Source organism: Caretta caretta, chromosome 6 (genome assembly GCF_965140235.1).
Source record: "Caretta caretta isolate rCarCar2 chromosome 6, rCarCar1.hap1, whole genome shotgun sequence".
Taxonomy (NCBI): Eukaryota; Metazoa; Chordata; order Testudines; family Cheloniidae; genus Caretta; species Caretta caretta.
Genome location: NC_134211.1, coordinates 124,956,937 through 124,965,693, shown reverse-complemented (window position 1 = coordinate 124,965,693; position 8,757 = coordinate 124,956,937).

Sequence of the window (8,757 nt, the reverse complement as noted above, 5' to 3'; positions counted from 1 at the left end):
CTCGGTTTTGTATGGGTGTGGATTTAAATGCCACCACATGGTGCTCACTTTTGAGGTCAAGACATAGAGACAGTGAACACAGCCATCCTGCTTCACGTTCACAGGGATTTTTTAAAAACGTTTGCAGGGATATAAACCCTCTGGCCTCAAGTCATAACCCAAGCGCTGGGAGTAGGAAGAAACAGGAGATCTCAAAGCACTCTACAAAGGAGAGATGGGGAAACTGAGGCAGAGGGAGGTTAAAGTGACCTGCCAAAGGGCACCTAGTGGGCCAGGGACAGAGAAAAGAACAGAACCCAGATCTTATGAGTCCCAGTCCAGTGTGTTACCCACTAAGGGAACACTATGCTCCTAAAACAGCTGGACTGAATTTATGGATGGGAAAGCAAAAATTAGTTCAATACTTCTGTGCTCAGTAAAGCTGAGCTTGATCCAGTATTAAACCCAGAGGGTGAACTCCTAGTCCCACTGAGATGAGTGGGAGTTTTGCCTTTAGTGGGACCAGGATTCCCCCCCTAACACAGGCATTCAGCCTGACCCGATACCTGCAGTAGCTCTTATCAACGCTTTGACAGAGTGCAGGCAACTGTTGCTTCTGTTAACCCGGCAAATATTGTACACACACAACATGCAGCCCCGGGTCGGTTCGCAATCTGTGCTGATGTCATCCGGGAAGGAAAGGGAATGTTTGTCTGAAGCATGTCAATTCCAAGAGGGCTTAGCAGACGTCCCTGGGGTGACATACCGTGAGAGCTTCACACTCCCATGCACGGCTCTAACTTCGCTGGTAAGGAGCAAGGCCGGGAGCATTTTTTAAAGGGGGAAAAGCATTAAGATGCTTAAACAGCAGGAGACCGCACCACATGGCAGAGGCGCTCAGGAGGGGAGAGAGGAAATGTACGAGACGGATGGGGGGTATTTCCTCCCTTTCCCCTCTTCATATTACTAATCTTTTGGCTTTTGAGCGAATCTCTTACAGCTGCTCGATCTTGCGTCTTGGCCAAGGACCCTTTGTTCGTCCGATCTGCACCCACATATGTCTTTGCACACAAAGTCCGCAGCTTTGGGAGTAATAGATGCTGTCACCTCCAGGCCTGAGCAGCACAGAACCGCTGCAGGATTCCTTTGCCAGCAAGTGAAGCACACATGGGCCCGTTTCCTCACCCTTAGAGCTAAGGGTGAAATCCTGGCTCCACTGAACTCTGTGCGAGTTTGGCCACTGAAGCCAGGATTTCACTCTAGATTTTCAAAATGGTGCCCAGCCCCCAGATACGTATAGATGGCACTTGTGTGCACACGGACACGGATGATGTAGCTGAACGACTTCTCCAATGTGTCTTTCTCTCTATTTCACCTCGTCAGATACATAGGCCCTGATTCAGAAAAGCATGCCAATCCGGGAGAGCATTACGCACACGCTTACGTTCCACTGGCTAAAATAACACCCAGTGGTTTAGCACATTCTTAAGTGCTTTCCCCTGAAGCCTTAGTTGTATGCTCTGGGGCACGGTCTGTTTTTTGTTGTGTGTACAGGGCCTGGCACAATAGACCCTGACCCCTAAGTCAGGACCCCTGGGTGGTACCACAGTATAAATAGTAAATAATGTGCAACCAAGACCAGATGACAACTAGCTGAGTCAGACTCACTCTTGTTAAGGCAGAGGTCATGGCTGGAGCTGTGGGGAGCAACTGGAATCAAAAGCAGAGATGCTTTATTCTACCACATTTCTAGGGAAGACGTCCACTATTTGTTTGCCAGGATCATGCCCCGGGTGGGGGGAGGTTGGGTGGATTTCTAGAGTGATGGTGTTTTTGTGATGTGCACAACAGACCCATTCCTTGGATAAATGCTTTGGGCCAGAGCAATAATTTTCTCTGTGTTGTACAGTCCCAACTGGCTGAGACGTTTGGCAGTCATAAAATAACAGAATACGACCAACAACTCCTTTCATGTTGGGTAGATCACTAAATAGCTATCAAATGACAACAACTTGGAGTCATGATTGATATCAGAGAGCCTACATTTAGTCCATTTGGCCTACTTCATAGCACTGAACTTTTCTTGTGGCGAATTTGGCTACCACTCCAAATCCAGAACTCCACAATATCTTCTACAAAATAGGGCAGCAGCTGCTGATTTATCTTTAGTAATGATTGCAGCTGATTGCGTCCCTTTTTCTTTTTTAAGTGAATGTTTTTGCCTTCTTTTTGTTGTTGTTCTTTTCAGTGAGAAGTCGATGATTGTCTACTACAAAGATACATGCTAAGCAAAGCCACGGGTCTGCAGGATTTATAGCTTGTCTGAGTCAACATTCACAGGAGAAATTTTCTTCACTCTTGTCCAACTAGTCCTTCCTCAGCATTCCCAAAAGCTGGCAGTACCCACTGGGTTCTGCAGTCATTATTATATCATGGTACCTAGGAGCCCCAGTCATGGACCAAGATCCCATTATGCTAGGCGCTGTACAAACACAGACCAAAAAGAGAAGTCCCTGCCCCAAAGAGCTTATGATCTAAGTATTGGGAAAGAGACAACAGACGGATACAGACAGGTTCTCACTGCTCTATATGGTAGCGCACACTAAACACTACAGTGTAACTAAGTCACGCTATAGGCCACCCACTGATCTCAGTGACACCCAGTGAGTGGGGGTTACATGGTGATATCTACAATCAGGATTTGGCTCAGTGTTTCTGCACAAGGAGATAATTTACTGAGGCCTTCACAAATGGTCACTATTTTCTGGGTGCCTCACTGTCCAACTTGTGACCCCTGAGCTTTGATTTTAAGAGTTGCCGAGCACTTGCAGCTTCAGTACCCCCATTGACTGCAATTCTAGCTATACTGGGGACTTATCTGTAGCATCTGAGCACCTCACCGTCTTTAATGGATTTATTCTCACAACCCCCCAGGAGATGGGGAAGTGCTATCACTTGTGGAATGGAGGCTCAGAGAGAGACTTAAGTGACTTGCTCAAGGTCACACGAGAAGTCTGTGGCCAAACAAGGACCCACACAGGAACCTGGGTCTCCTAAGTCCAAGACTAGTGCCCTAATCACTGGCCCATCCTCCCACCTCTGGATTTATGGGTGCAAAACATTTCTGAAAACCCAGCTCCCAAGTGTCAAAAACGGAGGTGTTGAAAATGTCCTTAGCTTTGTTTGTTGGCCAACTGAACGGCTGCTGTGATTTAACCACAGAGATCCCCGAAAGAAAGGTACAGTACGTGTTCTATAGCCAACTGGTAGTTTAGGTCTTTCACCAGGGCAAATGAAGTGCAGCAATGGGAAACGCTTCTCTTAAACCGGTTCACTCTGCTCCTTGCTCATCACCCATTGCAATTAGGGTCTGATTTTGCAAACTTGAGTCAACAGGAGTTGTGCCAAGACGCAGTCGCAGGTCATGTGCTGACAATTTTCTCAATGGGATTTCCTGTTTCCCGGATATTGAAAACTCCACGGAAGTTACTAGGAAATTCTTTGATCAGGGCGCTTTGCTAATCAAGCTGAGCGTGATGCTCAGCACATTCTCACCACGTATCCCTGAGTCACGCTAAAGGCTAATGCTGGCCTCTCAACCAAAGTGCTGTTATCTAGCGGCAAATAAACACTGCTCATAGTCTTCGGAAGGGAAAATTAGTTTCTTCTCCATCCCACTCGTTTTCCATGTGATCGTGGCAGCTGCAGTAAGAATGGCTGATGTTCCTCCAAAAATGAACGATTCTCCTTGCTGCTGCAACTCCCACAGGTCAGAGTGAGTGGAAGTGCGGGAGCCTATCTGGAGAAATGATAGATGCAATCTAAAGCTATTAGCCATTTTGTGTCTGAAACAGATGGATCTAATTATAGTCAAACGGGCCCATTGGCTGGATGCTCAGATTTCTTTACTTAATTGATCCAAGCTGCCGAACCATGAATATTAAAAGCTTGATCACAAATCAACAACATTCTCTCACACAAATCGCTACAGGCAAGAAGGAGATTGGTTCACTTTGGCCCAGATCCTCAACGGTATTTAGGCTCCTAACTTCCACTGAAATCAATAGACATAGGAGCCTGTGAGGATCTGGGCCTTTGTGCCTACTTCTGCCCTGACCTAGGAACAGCCAAACTGAGCCAGACCAGTGGTCTTTCTAGCATCTACTCTGTGACAATGGCCAGTACCAGCTGCTTCTGGGGCAGACAACTCTGGATTAAACTGCCGATGGGTGATGTTTCCTCCTGACCCCCACTGGGTAGTAGTTATTGCTATTGCACAAAATGTAAAGAAGAGCAGGATTTGGTCCTTTGTATTTTTCTGTATCCCAACACATTAGGAATGGCTCTGCTTGAGCTTTGGTAATGTGGATCTTAGAATCATAGGACTGGAAGGGACCTCGAGAGGTCATCTAGTCCAGTCCCCTGCACTCAAGGCAGGGCTAAGTATTATCTAGACCATCACTGAGACGTGTTTGTCCAACTTGCTCTGAAAAATCTCCAATGATGGAGATTCCACAACCTCCCTAGGCAAGTTATGCCAGTGCTTAACCACCCTGACAGGAAGTTTTTCCTAATGTCCAACCTAAACCTCCCTTGCTGCAATTTAAGCCCATTGCTTCTTGTCCTATCCTCAGAGGTTAAGAACAACAATTTTTCTCCCTCCTCCTTGTAACAACCTTTTACGTACTTGAAAACTGTTATGTCCCCACTCAGTCTTCTCTTCTCCAGACTAAACAAACCCAATTTTTTCAATCTTCCCTCATAGGTCATGTTTTCTAGACCTTTGTGCCCTGGCCTTTTGGACTTTAACTCATTTCCATCTGAAATGTTGCACAGAACCATCTGGGTCTGCATTTACCTCCATAGTGAGTCCAGGGGAAGCCCTTTTTGGGTTCCTCCAGCAGCTTGGAAGTCAATGGGGCTATGCTGATTTTCATCAGCTGAGCAACTGGCCCTGTGTCTCCAGAGCCTCATTAGTATTTCCCTTTTTGGGACAAGATTTCATTTAATTTGTATATCTCTTCTTTAGAGCAGAAAGTGACTTCTGCTGACTCATCTCCTTCTTGGACTCTCCCACTGCTCAGATGGGGAAGGGAAGGGGGCATCTATCCATGCCGGTGTCCACTCTGGGTCTGAGCAACGTGGGGCCCAGCTGTCGTTCCCCCAATAATCCCTGAGATTAGCACAGTGAAAGGTTTGATTGATGATGTCGATAAGAGAGGCCTCCACACAGAGAGATGGAGCCAAATTTATCCCAGCGGTAACTCCAGCCGAGCTCGGCTGTGGAAAGGTGCCTTTACGTGTGGAGGAGAAAAAATGTGGACCTGTTACTTTGAAAGGCCAGCTACTGAAGCTGATTTATTCCTGGTTCTCCCAGCCAGAGATGTAGCAAGGCTGAGAATTTCTAAGTCAACCAAGGGATCTGAGTTCCTTGTCCTTGTTCGAGGAGAACAGGATTGGGGTTTCAAATCCTATAGGCAGGTTTGGAAAATCTCAGCTCAACTGGCTAATGCAAATCCTTAAAAATGTATTTAAGAGGCAAAGTTTGAAAAGAAAAAGGAATTGTATCTGTTGTACCCCTTTCTTCCTTATCAATAGCTTGACCTTTCTTTGCCACCGCATGTCAGGAGATGACCATTAAATGATGAGAATGAAACACGGCCCCAGCTCCTTGGCTGTTGTAAGTCAGCATAGCTCCATTGACTTCAGTCGTGGTGTCTGTCCGGCCCTTCCCCCACTGGAAAGTGAGATGGCATCTGTAACTACCTCTGGCAGGTTTCAGAGTAGCAGCCGTGTTAGTCTGTATTCGCAAAAAGAAAAGGAGGACTTGTGGCAGTCACTAAGGTGCCACAAGTACTCCTTTTCTTTTTACATCTGGCAGTGATTGATTTTCTTAGTGACAGTCTCACTTTGGGACAAAGCCAGAAGTCCTTACTTGGTTCTTATTCATGCAAAACTCTTCCTGATGTAAAGGGTTTCATTCAATTCAATTATGGAGAAACACAAGACGCTCTTGTTTAATATCAGCTCATATTGCATAAGTGTTTTGCATTTCCAATACAGAGCCATCATTTTCCCATGTGCTGAAACTGTGCTTTCTTCTTACTGCCATATAGAAATATTTTCAGGCGTCTTAAAGTGCTGATCTTTACAGAAGGAACCTTTTGTTGTATATTTCCCCAAACAACTCTCAGGTTTCCGCAATGCTCATTGAGACACACGTATCCTGATGCCTGTCCCTGCTTCCTGGCTTTTCACTGTGTAGAAGTTCCTTCTGCTACAGTTCGTTGCTCAAAGGCAAAAATCAAATGTTTTAGGTAATTCGGCACCAGCAAAGAGGGGATTAAATGCAGAGCAACCATCTTTCGCTGTGGAAGCCGGTGGCAAGTGTGGGACAGTGGTAGCGATAAGTATTACATTGTTCATTGTGAGACACAGAGGTATCTCCTGGCCAGGCAAGGATCGATGAATGAGGGGAGTGGCATTTTGTATCTTTTGACAGGACAATCAGAAATTCCAAACCCTGCTCAAACACATAACAGAGGTCAGAGCGAGACCCACCCACGGGCATCCTAAAAGAGGGGAATTTTAAAAAGAGGATATGTTTAGGGTGACGTGACCATATTTCCCAAAGGGAAAATGGGACACCATGCAAGGCAGCCCCTCCCCCTTCCCATCGTGGGGCTGGCCCAAGCCACTTGCCAAGCCCCCATCCCCATGCAGGGGGCAGGCAGGATTCAGGCAGGATTCAGGCGAGCAGCGACACACATATTAAATAGGGTGACCATATTTCCAAAAGACTGGGGCTGGCATCGCTGCTCACCCGAGCCTTGCTTGCCACCCGCATGAGACTGCTGGCTTGAGCCCTGCCTGCCCCCCCCCCCCCCACTGGAGCTCTGCCTCTCCCTTCTCCCCCTGCGCGGGGCTGGCATCACCACTCCCCCCTCACATGTTCCACTGCACCCCATTTCCCCCCCCCAAAGTGGGCATTTGTCCCGTTTGCTTTGTTTCACATTGGACAAATGCCCACTTTTGCCATAAAAAAGCCAGGACAGCTAGGACAGGCTTAAAAAAGGGACTGGCCCAGCCAAAATTGGATGTACGGCCTCCCTAGGTATGTTTGAAATGCAGCACGGTACCTCGTCTGCGCCATAAGTCACACTGCCGATACGCAGTGCGTAGGTCCCCTCTTCTCCAAAGCAGGCAACAGTTAGTGCTCTGAGAACATGCGGCTTGAAAGCCCTCTGTGTCGTTGGCCCTGGGGCCTCATATTTGACACAGCCCTTTTGGCCCGGCAGTGAACGAGCAGCAGCATTCTTTGAATTTTTATGCAGACGATGTTGCACAGGACAGGCGCTGCAGCAGGAGCATATGAGGAAATCCCTAACGACTGCTCAGATGGAAAGTTCTTCAACCGATGCTGCAGGAAGCTGACACCACCGGGAGATTTTTTGATGCTCTGGACTGTAGGAAGCCCAGATCCCGTTACTATATTAACGCAAGACAGACATTTGCTGACTCCATCCTAGTTAGGCTTTGTATACAGGTGTGGGAGCCTATAAATAAGCTGGAAAAGGAACTCTTTGGCTGGAAAAGGCCGGCCTTTTCCAACAGGGAATAGATTTCCATTGTTAGCTCTTCCGCATCCTTTCCACAATAAGGGCTTCATCCAAAGCCCATTGAAAACAATGGAAAGACTCCCACTGATTTCAATGGGCTTTGCATCAGGCCTTGGTGCTAGAGGGTCAATGGGCAGATGTAGCTCCACTGAAGTCAATGATCTGCACCATTTGAGGATCTGGCCCAGGTGATCATTTCTATTCCTGTTTCTCCTCTCACAATTGTGCTTTAATATATTGGAGATGGACCCCGATAGCCTTCCTCCTGCTAACTAGTGTCTTGTTCCATGAGTAGTCTCGTTGAAATCTAAGAGTAAGGTGCTACTCAGCATAATCTGGCCCTCTACAGCCTGTGGAATAGGCTGTTAATGCCACTCTGAGAAACTTCCCAAGGTCATCCGCAGACTCCTGAGCATTTAAATCAATAACCCAGAGAGACAGTAACATGAAGTTACCCTTAGTCGCAGACAGAGCCGAGGAAGGACAGAGTCCATGCTGAAGAGTAAGGTACTTTGACTGCTGGAAGGTTGTTGTCTTTGATCTATTCTTAAGGATTCGCATAGGAATCTCCATTTGCGTGGCAGCACTTCTCCACCTCAGAACTCAATAGCAGTGCCTCTAATAGAAATGTTCAGACCCTTCCCTGAGTCTGGTGCTTGCTCTGCTCATCTCACCCCAAGCGGGATTCCACCATTGATTTTCCAGATCCTAAATATGTCACTGGAGCTGATTTTTAGTGGCACGCTGCTGCCAGCCGGGGTCCCGGCTGCTGTCCCCGCTCAGCCTGCTGCCAGCCTGGATGGATGGAACCCCGGGCCAGCAGCCGGAACCCCAGACCGGCAGCGGGCTGAGCCGCTCAGCCTGCTGCCGGTCTGGGGTTCTGTCTGCCAGCCCCTGCCAGCCGGGGTCCCGGCCGCCGGCACTGCTCAGCCCACTGCCAGTCTGGGGTTCCGTCGGGGGGCCCCTCTAAATGTAAAATTTATTACTGGGATGCAAAACCTTAAATTAATGAAGACTTGGCACACCACTTCTCAAAGGTTGCCGACCCCTGAGCTAGATCTCTAAATTTAGGATTTTGGGGGGATAAACAATGCAAACTTATGGGTGTTTCACAGGAAGGGTCTTTTAGGCAGGAGTGATCCTCTTAGAATGTAGAGCA